Raw genomic sequence first — 20,435 nt, forward strand, 5'->3', positions numbered from 1 at the left:
TCAGGCTCTGTGGCAAGAAAGACTGAGGAAATGGCGTCGACTGCCTTTCTTTGTACCCAACGTCATGACATCAGGCTTAAAACTGAAGGCAGCCAACATCATATACCAAGGACTTTGGTATTCTGACCGACTCTGGGATACCGGGAGCCGGATAACCCATTTTTTTAAGGACTGCAACAGTGAAACATGATGAACATCTAAGAGTTCCCCCTGGCTACAAAAAAACACCAGGGGGCCTTATGAAAACCAGGGATAAAACATGGGAATGCTGGAGCATAACTAAAAAACCCTCAGAAAGGCAACTCTTCCTTGAACTATGTAACAAGGTCAAAATGCAAGTAAAAGCCGACAAAGCCCTTTTCTATCAGACGTCCCTAGACTCCTCCCAAAACAACCCCAAGCAATTTTGGTCCACTATTAACTCTATACTCTGCCCAGGAAAAGTAAGCAACCCCCCCTACCAACCACCCCTCTCTCCACCAGTAGCATTGCCGATTCCTTTAATAAACACTTCACATAATCCGTTCTATCCCTAACAAAAAAACACTTACCTACACTAATTTCCCCCCCTTACTGAACCCAAAACCACTCCTCCCTACCTTCTTTCTCTCTACAGTACCCACCTCCTATATAAAAAGACTCGCGACAAACTAAAACCCACAAAACTAGCAGCCGACTGACTGCCCGCTGAATACCTAAAGAGAACAGCTGATGTCCTAGCTTATCCTACTTCCATATTAAATCAATCGCTCCATATCTGAATCCTATGTACCCACACTATGGAAAATATCACACATCATTCCCCTCCACAAAGGTGGCCCCTCATCTGACCTATCCAACTACTGTCCCATTGCCATCCTCTCCCCCCTCTCCAAGATACTCGAAAAATGCATCAACTCACAGGTCTCCAATTTCTTCCTTAACAATAACCTCTTCTCCAATACCCAGCATGGTTTCAGACCACACTACAGCATGACAACTGCTCTCCTCTCCTTCACCAACACTATTCTCCATCACAAAAACAATAGCTTCCTCTCCTCTGCTGTATTTCTGGATCTATCTAAAGCCTTTGACATTGTGTCACACACTCTGCTCTATCCGACCTCTCTTTCTCCACACCAGCCCCAAACTGGTTCCACAGCTATCTACAAGCCCACCAGCAATCAGTCATCTGGGACAACAAGCTCACTTTCCTGTTACTCCCGCGGTTCCACAAGGCTCCATCCTTGGCCCCCCTACTTTTCTCCCTTTTCATCAACAACCTGCACACTGCCACCAAACATGCCTCCCTCATACAGTATGCAGATGATTCCACCCTCACCTGCTCAGCCCCAACTCTAACAGAACTCCAACAGATCACACAAGAATCTTTCTCTTCAGTTAAAAGCTGGCTATCTAATGCTCAGCTTCTCCTCAATCCAAATAAAACCAAACTCCTCATCTTCCAATCCTCCAAATCTACCCCAAACACCCCACATTTCACTATTCAAGCCAAGGATAATACCTCCATTTCACCAACTGCCCATACAAAACTACTTGGCATACAGATAGTGATATGTGGGAGTCAAATATGAGATTGTCTAACAATAAAAAAGTTCACAAAGAAATGAGTGCCTTATATAGAAGCCACCAATACCTCACCAAACCAGCAAGAATCTTTATCGCCAATTCCCAACTAATCTCCACCCTACTCTATGTATCACCCATACTTACTAATCTTAGACAATCAGACCTACACAAACTGGATGCCTGCTACAATAAAATCGCAAAATTTGCTACTGGTGCCTCCTACCGCAGTCACCACTATGTCTCCCTTAAAAACTTTAACTGGCTTGAACTCCCACAACTCCTACACCAAACTCAACTCACCTTTGCTCAAACTAGTAAACCACCCTCTCAGAATCCCATCACTCCATACAATTCTCAAACCCTACCACTCTTCTAGACCACTACGCTCCTGCAACAAAAACCTGCTCCAGGTCACCAAAGCTAAAAACTCAGCAGGTGAAGCACTTTTTTCCCTGCACAATATCCAAGCTCTAGAACAAGCTTCCCATTGCCATAAGTACCCTTCCTTCCTGCAGTCTTTTTCAAGACTGCACTTAAATCTCACCTAATTTCTCACTGGCTTTGTCCTTGTCCAAACCCAGACTAATAACCCCCTCAACCCTTCTCTCCTTTCCCAGATTTAGATAGAGTATCCTCTCTATCACTATAAAACTGAACTGAAGATTACTCACTGCTTGTTTAATCCTTCCAGGATTTAATTATCATTTAGTCTATTATTATTATCTAGTCACTGTCTAGAAAATTTGTAACACTGTGCTTTACTTCTTATTTCTCAATATTTGTAATTAGAGCTTACTACTCAAATGTACCAATTTTGCTCCTGTATTACTCCATGTCATGATCACTTCTACTGTATACATACCTTTATTATGATTGTTTTCCCATCTACCATGTCTTTCTGTGGAGCTTTTCTCCTCGGGCCTCCGCTGAAAAAAGAGCTGTGTCCAGTCGGAATTTCCCGGTAAACAAATGTAAATAAAATAATAAATAAATAAATAAATAAAATAACTAAGAGATGATGCTCGGTGGTGGCAGTGAGAAGCCAGTTGTCTAGATAAGGAAACACCTGGAATCCCAAATGTCTCAAGAGAGCCGTCACTACTGCCATGCATTTGATGAACACCCTGGGGACTGTGGTGAGACCAAAGGGCAGAGCTCTGAACTGGCTCCCAGCCAGAAGCGTAAATGTCTCCTGGACCGCCTGTCCATTTTTATACAGTAGTATGCATCCTGGAGATCGATACAGCACATCCAATCATCCTAGCCCAAAAAGGGTAGAATGGACTGCAGCGTCACCATCTGGAACTTGGTCTTCTTTAATGACCAGTTTAACTTGCTGAGATCCAAGATAGGTCAATAGTCCCCTGCCTTCTTTGGAACTAAAAAGAACCTTAAGGTCAACAGTCCCCTGTCTTCTTTGGAACTAAAAAGAACCTTGAGTAAATTCCGGATTCTATCTGGTCTGCGGGGACTTCCTGAATGGTTCTTTTTTGAAGCAAATTTTTTACGTCTATGGCTGCTTGATCCCGAAGATTGGGTGGAACATCTGGGATTGATGATTTTTGACTTCTTGGGGTGTTTAGGAGAAGGGAATTTTGTAACCCCTGGATATTATGCACCGTACCCACTCGTCTTCTGTTATATCTTGCCAGGCTCTTGGGTACAGTGATATTCTGCCCCCGACTGCCTTTAGAGGTGGGCAGCCAGGCAATCCTTCAGGGATTCTGAAAGGGTCTGGCAAAGAACGTATCCCTGTCGCCCTGTTGTGGATCCCCCCTGCCACGAGGTCGGCTTCTGTTATTATTTCCCCCTCTGCCTCTGGGGGAAATTACCTCCACGAGTTTCTGGCGAAGCTCCCTGTGATTTACGGTACCACATTTTGCCACTTTTTTGGCCTTTGGGATAAGGCGGGGATGGAGTGGAAAAACAGACTCCTACAGCACAGAGAGTTTTGCCATCTCGTTCACTCCTGGTAAGAGTCTCTCGAACTTGCGGCCCGAACAAGGCCGAGCCATAAAAGGGGGCGTTCGTAAAGGAGGACTTGAAGGGCTCCGCAAATTGACAAAGGTGCATCCAGGAATGTCTGCGAAGAGCCACTCCTGTGCCTGCAGCCCTACTTGCTCCTTCTGCTGCGTAAGAAATCAAGCGCATGGAGGAGTTGACAATGGAGGTTAGGGTCGCTAGCTGGTTAGCCAACTTGGAAGCCGTTCCCTCAACTGAAGGATTCTGGAGGGTATCTCCCAGCTCTTTAAGGAAGTCTTGTGAAATGTGTCAGTTCAGCGACTGAAGAGTAAAGGCCGCTGAAGAGAAAACATGCTACCCATACCTATTCATGCTTTAGACTCCTTGTTAGGCGGATGGATAGAAGAGAAGTCTCTGCGAGTTCCTTCTTGGTGGCTGCTGCCACCACCATGGAATCAACCGGTACACCTGTGGTGAGAAAGGTCTTGTCATCTGGTGCAGTCATGAATTTGTTAGGCCTTCTTGGAATGGGCTCCATGGTCTCTGGAGCACTCCACGCCTTTCGACTCCCTACAGACAAAAGTGGGTCAAAAGGCAGAGATACCCAGGAAGTGGAAGGTCGGGAACCAAATGCATCCAGGTACATGGACCCGTCCTCAGAAAGGGCAAGGGACTTCCAGTTTCCCCTCTGTCTAAGGATCTCCAGGACGATTGAGAATGAGACATCTTCAAGGGGGACCGTGGGGACCCTTCCGAGTCATCCAAGTCCATGTCAGAGGTGACTGACTCAGGGGAGTCCACGTTTCTTCTTCCTGGGAACCTCTTCTGAGACATGCTCAGGAGAGGTCTCGGAAGAAGAGGGGTCACCCTGTGGGGCGTCCTGGGGCATCGGTTCCCTACGCCTGGGACGGAGAGAAGGATCTGAGGCAGACACTGATATTGATGGAGATGCAGCCAATGAAGCCAAGGGTGGGGCCATCTTGGACAGCACATTCCTCATCACCTCGAAGGTGCCGTGATCCAGAATGGAGGGTGGCTCCAGCTCCAAGGAGCCTGGAGACCTCCTCCGCACAGAAGGCGATGGCTCTGAGGCAGTTGTGCGAGCTAAACTCATCTGCGCAGAGGCTCCGAGAGGGAGAGCGTGGTCGGACAAGGGTCCAGTGCCACTTCCCCTCTCAGAGCTGACAAGAGAGTCTCAGTGCCCAGACCCCTCAACGGCGCGGACTGTCGAGGAAGTCAGAGCGAATGTTGGAACTGACAAGGCAAGGGTTGTCAGAACAGACGGTTCCACCACTACTACTTCCATGCACTCCAGCTCCGAACTGGACGCAGTCAGAGGAGGAACAGAGACAGGGACTGGATCGGACAATGGCGCCACTTCCTTCTGGGCTGGCTCTGACAACAATTGAGCAAATACCCGTGTCTTGAGCAGCCTCTTCACCACTCACTCCACATCATCATCCGATAAACTCCTGGATGATCGAGAGGAGTGGGCAGAGGACCGGTGACTACCTGCCACTGACTGCAAAAGTGGAGACTGAGGCACAGATCTCTAAATCTCTTGAGTCCGGGATGGCTCCGAAGCCACAGATGAAGATGCCGGAGAAAAGGACTCTTTGGAGCCAACAATCTGCTCTGAAGATTCCGATTTTGACTTTGTTGGCACCGAAGGTGAAGCCGACGAAGATGCCGGTTTGTCATCAGATTTTTTTGGAAGGCTGAATATCCGATGCAACCTCAACCTGAGGTTTTAATAATCTTCTCAAAATCAGTTTGCTGCACTTTTCCTGCAAAACCTGTGCACTAAAGGCATGGCAAACAGAACATGAGTCCCGCAGATGGATCGCACCTAAACAATAAACAACTCTTGTGCCCGTCCGTAAGGGACATTTTTCGGCAACATGAGTCGCATTTCTTAAAACCTGACTGCTTTGTAGGTTCTTTAGACATCATAAACCCAAGAGGGGAGCATATTAACGAGTGTAGAATTTTTTTTTTTTTTTTTTTTTAAGAAAAGGAGGAGGAAAAGAAGAGGAGTGGGTAGCCTCTAAGTTAAACAGCTACTGCTCCCAAAGGGAGAAAGCCTCTAACTAAAACGGGTTCTCCCTAAGTAGCTAGGAGGGAAAAAAGGGACAAGACAACAACCCAAAAGAAAAAACAGGCCGCCGACAAAACACAAAAAAAGGCCTGAGAGGAAACGATGGCCTATCAACAGCAAACAACTGTAAAGAGGATAGGGGATGATAAGTAAGACAAACTCTAACTTATATTTTAGCCTAAAGAAATAATTTTTACAGAAAAAAATTAACTATTTAGCCTGAGCCAGAAGAAGACAATCTCGACGATGCAAGCAGCAAACGAGATCTGGGCAGCTACCACTATGCATGCTGGGATAAGGGGTTGAGCCAGTAAGGACTCTCTGAGCTTTAGAAGTGGCCAAGTCGTGGCAGAGATCGGCTCCAAACCCAACCAGAAAGAAGGAAAGTGAGATGGACAACATAACAGCCACAATTTTATGAGAAACAGACCAAAAATATGAGGCTTTTAAAAATCTGGACAGTCTGCAAAAATCTGTGAAGTTGAGAGGTACATTAGTCCAATATGGTTCCCTATTACATCCTCGAAGACGCACTTACCCAAATACATAAACGCCGACATGTCTCCATCGAACCACGTCTCCATCGATTGTCCTGAAGCGCGAAATCTGACGCGTCGAATCGTCATGGTTGGCCCTTCCGTGGTATAGCTCCGTAAGGTAAGTGTGCGATAATTATGGACCTTAGGGTTAGGGTGCGCGTTAAGTGCATAGATGGTAATGTATGTGAGATTTAGTGTAGGGTTAGATGTAGGGTTTTGTTATGTGTATGTGTGTGGATTATTTATTTTGTTTGGGTATAGCTTGTTAAGGTAAATGTGCAAAAGTTACGGACCTTAGGGTTAGGGTGCGGGTTAAGGTAAGTGCATAGATGGTGGTATATGCAAGATGTAGTGTAGGGTTAGAAGTAGGGTTTAGTTTAGGGTTAGAAGTAGGGTTTTGGTTGGTGTATGTATGTGCTTATTTAGTTTGTTTGGGTAGGTAGTATGTAGCGGGCAGTGGGGTGGGACAAGTATGACGGTTCGAGCTTTTGAAATTCGCGGTTTAGGGCATTCAGTGTATTCGCGGTTCGCGGAATATGTGCCAGTGTTTTTGTATTCGGTTATTAGGGTTTTTGAGCTTGCAATATAGATCCATCCAATATACCCTTTTTGCACACTACAGAAAGTTGCAAGACCATAACTTGATGACACAAGACTGCGTAAGCAGTCAGAAGGCACTAAGGACTATAGAGTATAGATAGACGAGTTTCTACTGCCATTGCTTTACAGACACTGGAGGAGGCTAGCCATAAGAGTTTTTGTTTTCAGTTTTGAAAACCCTGATTTTTAAGAATACTGAGTGAGCACCGAGACAGTTTTCTGGGCAGTGTATTCTACCTCATTAAACGCGCAATATAAATTAGTACATGCAATTTTTCTCACAGTTATACTTCATCCATCATAATTTCTATACGCTATACTTCATTAAATGTTACGTATTGCAGTAAAAAAGAAGGAGAAGCCCAGTTATGAAGTATAGGAGTAAACACACCAAGGCAAATGTCCAGAAAAAACGTAAACTCCTAATACTGCTAAAACCCCACTGAAGGAGTAAAAAAACACTATAAAATCCAGTATAAATCCAATGCTCTTTATTGTAGGTAAGCGCTTTCGCAACCAGCCCTGGTTGCTTCCTCAGGCCAAAGATTACAAAAAAAAAACTTCATCCCAAACTTTAAAAGCCTTGAATCCTGTGTCACATGCCTATGACCAATTAATTAATTAAATGAGTTAAAAGAACAAGTACATTCAAAATGCAAATACACTCAAAAAGCACAAAATTTCATTCAAGGCAATATATAAAAAAACAGCATATAATATAATGTAAAAGAAAAATACAAAGAACATACATAAAAATACTATATATATATATAAAAATATATAAAAATAAAAATAAATAACCTGCTATACTATCTAACATACCAAAACTACCCTATCTGTAAATCACTAATGAAACAGCTTTCTTCCTAATATTCAAAAATACTGTATGTATAAATAAAGAAAAAACATCTAACGTACACTATATTATATTACATTATATGTTGTCTAAACATGGTCTAACTATAAAAATGCTGGTATAACCCTATCTATAAATTACAAAATTAAATAGCTTTCTTCCTAATCTTCCTACCTTTCAACACGGGTTTCACAGAAAAATAATCATTCAGCCCAGGTAGCCCTTTGTTCAGTTCTATTATTTAAATCTCCCATTCTAATGGTTTCAGTGACAGTGTCAATAACAGAAAAGTAAAAATAGTGATTCTCCCCTTGTTGTAACATGTGTTTCTATATACTGACAAAACGAGCATGTATTACATCTCCTAGTCCCATAGTTCATAACGGATCTATGTTCTAATCCATCTGTATAGCAGAGCATCTGCTTCAATGTTTTTCGATTTTTATAAATAAAACAAGGTTTCTCTCCTACTATTGCACTTACCCTATCATCAGTCCCCAATATATGCCAATTACGACATATTATATCTTTAATCAAACAAGTATCAACTGAGTGTGTAATACTAAACTTCACTAATTGTTGTCTGCTCTTCATTCTCTTAGGGGTCATTTCCACTCCAACCATATAGGGACTAGAAAAATACAGTTTCCCTGTGGTGTTCCTTTTAGTTCTGGCTTCAGTGCATGCCTCATTTACTTCTCTTTCATGGTAACCCCTGACTAGGAATTCATCCCTCAGGGTCAAACTATTTTCAAAGTCCTGATCTCTTGCATGTAATTTTGACATGCATATAGCTTGATTATTGATGACGTTCCTAAAAATATGGGAAGGGTGCATGTGGTGAGCATAACTATTATGGCAGCAATCCTTCCGATAAAATTTAGTATACACATTACCAGTGGTTCCATCCAACTCTATTTTTATATCCAAAAACTCAATGTGGGTACGAGATCTATTCATGGTAAAACCTAAAAAAAATCAGTACTTTTATTTAAATGTTCCACAAATTCACTTAATCTTTCCTCACCATCCCCCCAAAAAAGGAACAGGTCATTTACAAAACGACTAAAAATAAAATGTCACCTTTGAAAGCATTGTCATTCATCATATAAGTTTGCTCCCATTGCGCCATCACCAAATTGGCGTAGCTATTGGCTGTAGAAGTCCCCATAGGTACGCCATTAAATTCTAAGACAAGCTCTAACAAAAAACTAATCAAATCAACCTTCTCTACACTAAGTGAGCCTTCCTGTAGGTAGAAATCTCTTAGCATATTCCTTTCTCATTAGGTATGCTGGTAAAAAGGGATATGACATCCAAAGTAACTAAAAACTCTTCCCCTGTAAGCCTATAACTGTTTAAAAAGTCATAAACATCACTCAAAAAATGTTCCGAGTCCTGTAGTATCAAGTTATATTGTGTTATTAATGGTCTCAGTTGTTTTTCCAGATATACTGATACAGACTCAGTAATCTATCATGCCCCCAAAACAATCGGTCTAAAAGGGGGGTTCACGATGCATTTGTGAATTTTTGGAAGTCCAGCAAAACTAAGGACAATAGGACATTCAACAATAAAATATTTAAGCAAATCTTTGGTTATATAATTTTTCCAAAAAATTTCTAACTTGATGGTTAAAACAGTCTACCAGCATATTGACCTCTGTTACATCAATCATCCTATACACATTCACATTCAACAGTAAATTATTTATAGCTTCTAAATAAAACAGTCTATCCATTACTACTACAGAATGTCCCTTATCAGCAGGCTTTATAATTATTTCTCTATCATTCTTGAGTCTATTTAGAGCTTGTTTTTCACTAAACGTCACATTGCAAAATTTCCTTTCTCTCCAATTAGAGTGAAACATTTCATATAACTCATTTTCACAAGCTTTCACAAAAATCTCTAAACTAGAAGGAAGAACAGGCATAAAAACACTAGGCTTCTTGAATAAGTTCTCTTCAATATTATTTGTATTACTTAGACCATATATCACTTTTAATGCTGTGTTGCGAGCAAAAAGTCTCAGTTCAGTCAATGTATCAGGCAAATCTGCCTGTGCTGCAGGAATGATGCCCAAGCCCTTGTTCAATACATCGGCTTCATCTTTGCCCAGTATTCTGCTCGAAATATTATAAACTAAGTGTTCTGCCACATTTTCTTCAGGGTCTGCACTTGTCCTTCCCCTAGCAACGGTTTCCTTTTGAATCTCCTTCCTTCTGGCTCCATTTCTAAGCTCCTCTTCGAAGTGTGTTGAAGGGGAGGAGCAGGACCGGAAAAGAACGTGCCCGATTGGTGGAGGATTCAGGTTCCACTATAGCCATCTCCTTATTGGCTGTAGTGACCTTTGGTCTTACTGTCTGTTCAACTGTCAAACCTTACAAAGTATTCACATTAGTGGACTTTATCCCTTGCTGTAGTGATTTTAAAGGGATAGTATCATTGACAGATGACAAAATGGCTTCATTAGAGCCAGATGTAGTAGGTCAAAGTTGTTGATCTCTATTCCCAACTGTATTGATACCTCTTTCCATCTGGGGAGCATTCGCTCTCTGTTCTTTCGGCCATGTAAAGACATTGCCCTTTTGGAAATCGGCTACATCTCTTTTAAGTTTCTTCTGTTTCATTTGTAGCAACTTGTGCTCATAAGAGCCAATCTGTTCAATTAATTCAGAGATACGAACATTATCAGGCTATCTTGTGAATTTTTAAACAATGCGTCTTGTGCACTACATATTTTTTCACCTAATTCATTTTCTAAAGGCGAAAAAAAGTCAATAATCAGTTGCATATATTGAATGCTAGTGTCTATATTCAACTGCTGCCATTTAACTAATAGCTCAGGATATAGAGTCCCATAAGATGACATATTTAAAACACGTAAGCCCCTAGGGACTACTTTAAGTTTTATATACTGGCTTCCATATGCATCCGTTGGTGTTGCAGTCTCTTCAGCCTGTATAGGTCATTCTCTAATGTCCGTAATTGCTGTTGAATATCCATATGCTCCTGAACCTCATCTCTTTCATAGCCTACAGGAGAAGTAAAGTCACCTTTCAGAAGGGGATTAGAGTCCATAGAAAGCAGTTGTGTAAAACGTTGCAGGTATACATTCCATCATGTCATTTAGTAGAAAAATCCATGTTGCCAGCTCCATCTGCCATGGTTAACTAGGCTGGAACACCACACAAAATACACAGTAAAAAAGAAGGAGAAGCCCAGTTATGAAGTATAGGAGTAAACACACCAAGGCAAATGTCCAGAAAAAACGTAAACTCCTAATACTGCTAAAACCACACTGAAGGAGCAAAAAAACACTGTAAAATCCAGTATAAATCCAATGTTCTTTATTGTAGGCAAGCGCTTTCACAACCAGCTCTGGTTGCTTCCTCAGACTAAACATTACAAAAAAAACTTTAACTAATAGATTACAAAAAAACTTTAAATAATAGAACTGAACAAAGGGAGCTGAGATGGATTTTTATGTTAGCAGCCCATAAGCTACCTGGGCTGAATGATTATGTATCTCTGAAACCCGTGTTGAAAGTTAGGAAGATTAGGAAGAAAGCTATTTCATTTTTTTGATTTATAGATAGGGCTATACCAGCATTTTTATAGTTAGACTATGTTTAGACAGCATATACTATAATATAATATAGTATACACGTTAGATGTTTTTTCTTTATTTATACATACAGTATTTTTGAATATTAGGAAGAAAGCTGTTTCATTAGTGATTTACAGATAGAGTAGTATTAGTATGTTAGATAGTATAGCAGGTTATTTATTTTTATATATTTTTATATATATAGTGTTTTTATATATATATATATATAGTATTTTTATGTATGTTCTTTGTATTTTTCTTTTACATTATATTATATGCTGTTTTTTTATATATTGCCTTGAATGAAATTTGGTGCTTTTTTAGTGTATTTGCATTTTGAATGTACTTGTTCTTTTAACTCATTTAATTAATTGGTCATAGTCATGTGACACAGGATTCAAGGCTTTTAAAGTTTGGGATGAAGTTTTTTTGTTATCTTTGGTCTGAGGAAGCAACCAGGGCTGGTTGCAAAATCACTTACCTGCAATAAAGAGAGTTGGATTTATTACTGGATTTTACAGTGTTTTTTTGCTCCTTCAATGTGGTTTTAGCAGTATTAGGAAGTTACGTATTGCAAGTGATCTATGTGCAGGTAAGTAACGAAGATGAAATAATTACTGTAACTGTGCTTTACTGAATGATGTATGACTTTTCATAGTAGTACTATGCGCACTACAGTTACCGGTATTATTTCCCAATCTTTGTAATTCCACTTGATCGTTTCCTTTATTAAGTGTTGTATGACTTGAACCAGTTACACTATGTGATCACCGAGCAAAATTAAGTTTAGTTACTGGTAACGATCGTTAAGGCTGTATTCAATGTACAATTGTTGTACTGCACGACAGAGCGACCAATATTCATAGAGGCACAAGTATGAACATTTACTAGCTTAATTTAAACTTGCTGTCAGGAAATGTCGGGGGGAGGCATGGTTTGTGGGGGGACTTGCAACTGCGCATCCTGCGAGGTACTACACTAATACACAGCCTTCTTTTGTAATGGTAATTAGAATCGGGAATAGCCTTTGAAGCATTTGTTAGCCATGGTTTTCTCAAGGTTTTCTGCCATTCTACAGAGTCCTTATGAACATTGTTGTTCTGCTAAATACCAAACAATGTATTTTCCTGATTTGCAAGGCATCACCCAGAAACTCCACATCGTGGGGAAGACAAACAGATGACAGAGCACGACCGCTCCCTTTTTTTGAAAGCCATTTCTATTTTCTAGGCACTGCAGTTCACTTCAAGTATAATTTACTCGACACTACAAACGACCTTAGGTCACTAATATAACTCAATAATCGTTGAGTACTCGGAATGTTGAGTTACTCCAGCCTTAGCGAAAGCAGTGCAAAGGAAATGGAGACAGGGGACATCTTTTACATATCTGTTTAAATGTATAGCTGGACTGCACTGTATGAGAGTCCATAGTTGGCACATATTTTACAATTTGACGGCTTCAAAGAGACCAGATATTCAGTTTCTTTCGGTAATTATTACTCGTGTGATCCATTTTCTCTTTCTCACTTTTTTTTTTGTCTTTTGACACCCACTATGCATAATTTGCTTGCGCGTGTTACTTTCACCGTAGGTGCATATAGATTTCATTGTTTAATTTGTCTCCAGCCGAGACTTCAGCAACGCTCTCTGCTCTGCTTCTCCAAACCATTAGGAATTTGGCTCAGTTAGTTAGGTAATACTAGTAATTCTGCATAGTTTTTATAAAGAAAAATTTTGGGCACTAAAATATTTATGCAGGGAGATAGTGACATATAAAGCCATGAGTGAGTGGTGCTATAAAATAACACAAAGTGAATTTTAGCATTAACTCCTTTTCTTTAAGTAAAGTGTACAGAAATAGCATATGTATAACTTTGGGTAGGAAATCAATTTAGCAATCGGATTAAATGGCTTAAACACAAGTAGTGGCAAAAGTGATTTGCTTACTGTTGATTAGCCGTATAAAGAAAAAGTAGGAATTGATAGCAAAGTGTAGAGTAGAATGAATAACTTTTAGCGTGAAAATAATTTTAACACAGTAGATAAATCATAAGCACTTAAGTAGGTAGCGGCTAAAACAATTTCCCCCCCGGTGTGACAAGGAAATAGTTATGAAATGGCAGGGCTGGCTTGCAAATGGTCTGGGGCTTTTTGCTGCTACTCTGGAAGAATGTGCAACTACACTGAAAGATTGCATCTTTATTATGACGTTGACAAGACAAGAGCCACGCAGGTCATCTCAGAATGACTCAGTGCAAAATTTTCTGTGATGCTGCCCTCTAGAGCTTACGTGGTATGAAAGGCGTGGTTATGATGACTCGACTTAAGTAGTGAGCCCAAAGCATCAGTCAGATTACATACTTATGTCCTGTCTCCTATGTCCTGCCACCGTACCATTTGAAGATAATCTACTATTAGTTCCTTGATACTGTTGTCCTGCCACTCACTGTTTTTCATGCCTTCCATTCTCTGACTTTTCATGTCACACGAGTCAGGATACAATATAGTTGGGGTGGAGAGCCTGTACCATCATGAGGCATGCATGCATTGTAACATCTGTCTCACTACTATTCTTGTGCGTGTGTGTAGCTGGTCTGCGCTTTTTCCTCTGTATGCCGTACCGAGATCATGCTTCAGGACTGAGTGTCAGTATTCCCTTTCCTCCTGTTGTTGTGTCTATAAGGATCATCACTGTAACCTCATGTACTACCATATAACTGGCTGCATCTTGCCAAACTAACTAGGTGCAGCACATCCACTCATGCTGCTCATTTTCCTGTCATACTTGACTCCTGACAGAGCACCCCGAGTTTTCAATATACGTCTGTGCGTTATAAAATGCACCTTTAATTTGAATCGTTGAACCACACACTGCCTGAATGTTAATGGTGCCGTATTTCACTAAGATGTCCATACATTGGAGCTGAACACAGAAAATGGGACCTCTTGGTGTAATGTTTAAAGAAGATGTTTTTATACACTTGAGAAGAAATGACAAAGAAAGAAATCTACCAAGTCCTGTTTGAAAGGCAAGATTCTCTTTTAAAAAACCTTAAATAATTTTGTGAGCTTGTTAGTCTGTTCACGAGTAGAACCATCAACACAGTCAGCCTTACTATTAATGTAGAGGCAGCCCATGGTTGTCGCCACAGCCCATAATAGCAGCTCTACTCCTCTTTTCATCCCATCTCCTTCTACCCCTTAATGCGTTCAAGCAAACAGAGCTGTAAAGGTCTGTATTCAGCTGCCAGTAATTGCATCCTGAGGCTTTTTGCAAAATCAAGTTCGAGTCTCCCATCTCAAGCAAATGTTCACAGCTCTGGATTCATAGGGGTTAGTAAAGAAATGTAACCCTTACAGGGTTGTGTAATATTCTGTAAACAGTTTACAAGATCTCAGCAACGACTCAAGCTACACACATACTATCAGCAGCATTTTGTTAATCCACCTGAACTCTTATAGGAGGTTAACCAGTAAAGTCTGTGTTACTCGGCTGCTGAGATATTTAATAAAAAACATACGAACATTGTGACAATATGGTATGGGAAGAATAATATCTTGAATGTTGCATGGTTTTGAAATTATCAGTGCAAATACGATCTGGCTGTATTAGACGTTTAGAGGCATCAGTAGGGTGTAACTGCAGGAGCACCTGGCGCTTTAGGTTAACAGCCAGAACACTGCTCCTTTACTTTCTTGTTTACTTTTCTAAAGTGTTTGCTCACCAGGTAAGCAAACTGCCTGATAAGTTGATAATTAAGGAATCCCAGAAGCTGATGGCGTAGACCTTCACTTTAAGGCACATGGGCCACTCATTTCCTTTCCTCTTCTCAAATTTTCATTTTAGCCTTATCCAGTGAAAAATGGCTTGATGTACCATTAAATCCTGTGCTCCCACAAGGCTACTTTAATCTTGACACAGTGTGAGCATGTCTGAAAGCATGGTCTCCTCTCTTCAGCACAAGCGGAGCGCCACCACTCATCTGAAGTGAAAAGTGATTTTTTTACATATTCGTGATGGCTTGGCTTGAATTAGATCAAAGTCAGGCTTATTAATGCCAGTCTTTCCGATGCCAGTCTACCGCAGCTCAAGGGACCATTACTAACCTAGAGGAAGAGTACCATTTTCTAACCTTTTTCTAGCTGATTACAGCCCATGGAACCTGTCCAATGTGGTGGTGGTGATGGGGTGTACCCGATACCCCCTAACATCTAAATAGTATACTTGAGGCTGCAGCACCTGGGGGGAAAAGTAAATAACTCCATACCCTAAGCTCCCTAAGCATCAGAGTAGTGGACAGGTAACATCAGGCCACTCAGGACAGAGTCACTACCTTTGGGCACAGCATGCCTGAGAGATGGCAGTGAGCACACATCTGAGAATATTAGTCCGTCTGTGGTGTGCCCTGCGAGAGCTGGTGAGGTGTACTCTGACTAGAACCCTAGAGGTATTGAGAAGAGCTCTCGGAAGTTCCCAATCAGTGAGAAAGCAAAGACAGAAGTGGAGGGAATGAGGGCAGTAGGATGCAGTTAGAAGGAGAAACTAAGAGAAAGAAGATAGTGCAGCTCCCACGTGTGTAGTTCCTGAGGAAAGAGCCTGAAGAGAGAGAAAGAAAAAAAATAAATAAATGTTTGTTTTTAGAGGTGTGTGAAGTTCCCAAGCAGTGAGAAAGGAAAGACAGAAGTTGAGGGAAGGAGGGCAGTGGGATGAAGTCAAAAGGCGAAATGAACAGAAAGAAGACGTTGCAGCTCCCATGTGTGTATTTCCTGAGAAAAGGCCCTGAAAAGAGAGAGAAAAGGATGAGAGTTCCTTCTGTCTTTTTAACCATTGTAGAGCCCTCCCCAGGGGAGGGTGCACCATTCCTGGAAGTACTGCAAGACCAGGCTGATGGGTGGAGTGGACAGAGCAAGTTCATATTACATCTCCCTGTTCCAAAAGTCAATTTAATACACAGTCCCCACATAAGGGACTTAGCAGATACTACACTTGACCTTAGCTAAAAGTTGGATAAGCTCAAGCGACCATTACTAACCTAGAAGAAGAGTACCTTTTTCTAACTTTTTTGTAGCTGATTACAGACAGTGCAACCACTCCAATGTGTGTGTGTGTGTGGGGGGGGGGGTGTCTGCCTCATAGTACCTTTGAGGCTGCAGCAGCTCAGAGAAAAAACAAATAACTCTATACAATTTTATTTTGAGCAGGCAGCAGTTGTGGGAAGCCGTGCTGCTTGCAATAAAGTCTCAAATACGGATGGCTCTGTTACCGTTAGGTAGGCGAGGTACCTGACAAAAGAGGGTATGCATGGCATTGTACAGTGAAAGTTGCCACAATCTACAGTACGGATGACTCACAATGGCAACTTCTGAACAACTATAGCAGCAGAGTCACTTGGCAGACCTGTGATATGAAAATATGTTAGTAAGCAGAGAATGCATGTATGCGTGAAGGACTTAGTGCCATGCATACATTTCTCCATTCCATCATACAAACAGTGAGGTAATGCAACTCTGCCTGAGGGATGTACAGCTTCACTTGTATGACAGCACTGATACTTCAGGCATGCAGGCTGTGGATGCAGCACGTCTGCCATTGCCTCAGCAGAACTCAGACTATGCTAGAAATGGGCAATGAGATTTATTCTTATAGAATGTTTTGGAATCAAGATCTCATTACCATCCCTGGCACAGAGGGACTAGTGTACATTCAGTAACTTGGTGTTTTGAAACACTGTGTTGGGCATGCCTCACTTTCTGAAATGTCGGTCATACTCAAGGGAAGGGTTGTAGATCTGAATTGGGTACAAAAACAGGATGGTTAAAGCTCTTTGCTAAGCTACTCTGATCTGGGAATCCAGCCCTGGAGTATACTCTAGCAATGTCAATGATTTCAGCTTAACATAAACTATCCAAACTCCTTATTGAATGTCTATATATTGTGAAGTGTTAAGTCGGAAATTAATAATGAACCAGATAGAAACATTTTTGGAAATTATGGACTTGGTTAAAACTACCCAATGTGTTGATGACAATACTTTATATATTTTTAAGTATGTCAGGATTTAAAACTTGGGACCTTGTGCTCCCAAAGGCTCCTATCCCTCTGTTAATTTAGTTCAGCAGAAAGACCTATGAAAGGTCAGTCATATTTTGGAAATCAGAAATCTGGCATATAAAAGTGCCACACTATGGCAGTTCCAATAGAGAAAAATAATAATGGTTGTATTTTTGATTTTAAAGGACTGTCCTGTACTCAAGGGCACCCGCAGGCAGGTGCAAGGGGGTGCACTTGCACCCCCCTGGAATTGGCTGACTAGTAGATCATTTCAAACAAAGTTTTTTTTTTTTGTGCATTCTTACGTTCTTCTTTAAGAAGTCTGTGCTAACAGTCCAGTCGCGGGCGGGCGTGCTGACATCATCAAGTCTGTGCTAACAGTCCAGTCGCGGGTAGGCGTGCTGACATCATCGCTGTTTGAGAGCGGGAACTTAAGACAGGTTATTCGAGCGGGAATGGAAGATAGGACACCTTCAGGTAGAGGAGTTTGAGAGCGGGGACGCAGACGGATTATTTGGGAACGGAAGATGGGACCCGTTCAGGTAGAGGTGTGTGTGTGTGTGTGTGTGTGTGTGTGTGTGTGTGTGTGTGTGTGTGTGTGTGTGTGTGTCTGTGTGTGTAAAATGCCCCAGGTGTACATGGTGGTGGGTAGAGAATAAGGCTTGAACCCTGTACCTTGGGCCCAAGTGGCAAGAGCCTGAATTCCCTACCCACCACCATTTGTAAAAATATTGCAGGCTTTTCCCTCATACCTTTTCTGTTCCTCATAAAATCTGTGGTTTCTGCATTTGTGTCCTTGTTGCCTGACAGCTAAATGTTATTATCTGGTTTTATTCTTGGCTGTCTGGAGTGTTTCTCCCTGGGCCTCTGCTAAAAAATTAGCTTTTTTTTTTTTTCAAAGTCAGACTTTCCTGGTTAATAAATGTAAATGGACACATTTCAATATCGGACTTCATATTCTTCAGAAAGTGTATGGTAACAAAAGCAAGCTTTTATTCTAGCAATTTTCTAAGTGTACAAGATGGATATTTGAAATGTATCCCTGTGTTTGGGACTGTATTCCCCCCATTATTGGCTTCATCCAGGCTTTGTGCTAGGGTTGAGAGTTATGGTAAGAACTGAATTCACTGAATATGTTTGGGGGCTGTATTCACCCAGTATTGGCTTTGTTCAGGTATTTATTGGCTTCATCCAGGTATTTATTGGCTTCATCCAGGTTTTTTTGCTAATGTTGAGAGCTATGGTAAGAACTGATTTCACTGAAAATGTTTGGGGGCTATATTCTCTCATTACTGGCTTTGTCTGGGTGTTATTTGCTAAGGGGTTGAGAGGTATGGTGAGAACTGAATTCACTGAATGTTTGGTTGTTGTAGTCACCCATTATTGGCTTTGTTCAGGTCTTTTGTGCTAAGAGGTTGACAGCTGTGCTATGGTGAGAACTGAATTCACTAAATGGTAAAGTTTCAGTCTTCTTCTTTCACAAAACAGCTGATTTGGCATAGTGGTATGTTGCTTTGACTGTTTTGCATGGGGTCCCCTGGGATCAAGACGTGGCAGTGAAATGTATGGTGGTAACGCAGCATTTTATTCTTCTAGCAACTTTCAAACATTATACAAGCAATGTTTAAAATGTGTCCCTGTTGTTTGGCCTTTTGCCCCCCCCCCCCCGAATAAATTTCGGCTTTTTCCAGATTTCTTGTGCTGCAAAGTTCAGAGATGCAGCTGAGTGTAGAGTAGATTTTACAAGGAGCTGAGAGCTGCAGGGGAGCAAAAGTTTAGTGCTGATTATGTTTAGTCTGCTTGCATTAATAGCACAACAGATAGTGTTCTTGCTTTAGATGCTGAAGGCTGTGGGTTCTACTCCCACAGTAGGTAAATGCATTGCTGATGCTGTATTGTGTTGTAAAGGGGGTGGATGCTGCAGTCCTTTTGGCAAAGATACCTAGTAACTATAAACCTGTTAACAGTTTGCTATCCATTCTCTATTGCGGTATTACTAGCTTTTCATTTTTTTACTGCATGCAACAAAGGCAATTTATTCTTCAAGGGTAACAGGCACTTTATTTGTAGATTAAACAATGACATATAAAGTGTTTGCTAGCAGCAACCTCTATTAGTTACAAATTTCTTCAATGTGGATTTTACTAGAGAGATTGTGTATATTTTTTACTGATACTGGTGGACTTGAGTAGACTTTTTATGATGGAAATGTTCTGAATTGGGCAATTTTGTCATTGGTGGATGCTTTTCTTTGTTTACTGGAAACATTTTCAAAACAATAAATTTAAAATGCCCTTTAACAACTGTACTGTATTGTACAAGGAATATAATGTAATACAGTCAGGAAGGTGTATCAAAGAGCATGTGTATGTTACGTTCGAGGGGCCTATGATTTTGAAGACAGCCCAGAGTTAATATTTGCAATTGGCAAAATGTATTTTCTCTAAAAGTGGGTTTCAGTGCTGTTTCAATGCATGTGAGTTTCAAGGGCAGAGAAGTATTAATGTTAGTCTATTTTCATTGAGACTGCATTGCTTTAACATATATGTATTGGGGTTTGTGCTGTAAAATGCAAAATAAAACTTTCAAATGAAATCCTAAATCATCGCAGAAGTAAAGCAGTATGCACATTAGTGTTTATGGTAAATGGGGCAAAATAACCAAGGAATGGGACATTGGAATGGCTGCAGGGGGGGAGGCTCCATTTGACCATGATTTTGTGAGGGGGGGGTAGCAAACTCAGACAGCCCCGGTTGAACTATACCTCTCAGTTGTCCATATCTTTGCAGAATTAATAGATATTTGCTGCTTATTTTTGGTTTGTTTCTCATAAAATTTGTGGTTTTCTAGCAAATCATTTAGGAATGAAGCCATTAAATGACAGACATTGAGTTTCAGATGTCATAACCTTCAGAAAAATGCATGCTAATGCAAGACTGTCTAAGTTTATACAAGAGCAATTTTTAGTAGTGTTTGTATGTTCCCCAGTATATTTGGCCTTGTTCAGATTTCCTGCATTAAGAGGTTGAGAGGTACGTGCAAATCACTTTGTAGATTAGGAATATCCAAACATCTCAATTGTCCTCAATTCTGGCTCAAAATGTTGCTCTCCCCTAATAATCCCTCCTCCAAAATGGCAATTTT

The 20,435-nt window shown here is 41.0% G+C and overlaps 1 protein-coding gene and 1 pseudogene across 3 annotated transcripts in view; both read right to left on the reverse strand.

Moving 5' to 3' along the window:
* LOC122805563 (solute carrier family 25 member 45-like) overlaps positions 1-20,435 on the reverse strand; it is a 1,930,246-nt gene that overhangs the window by 753,736 nt on the left and 1,156,075 nt on the right. The window lies entirely within an intron of this gene.
* On the reverse strand, positions 16,087-16,251 carry LOC122805691 (annotated as a pseudogene).

Source organism: Protopterus annectens, chromosome 6.part1 (genome assembly GCF_019279795.1).
Source record: "Protopterus annectens isolate FY-2018-M chromosome 6.part1, PAN1.0, whole genome shotgun sequence".
Classification (NCBI taxonomy): Eukaryota; Metazoa; Chordata; order Ceratodontiformes; family Protopteridae; genus Protopterus; species Protopterus annectens.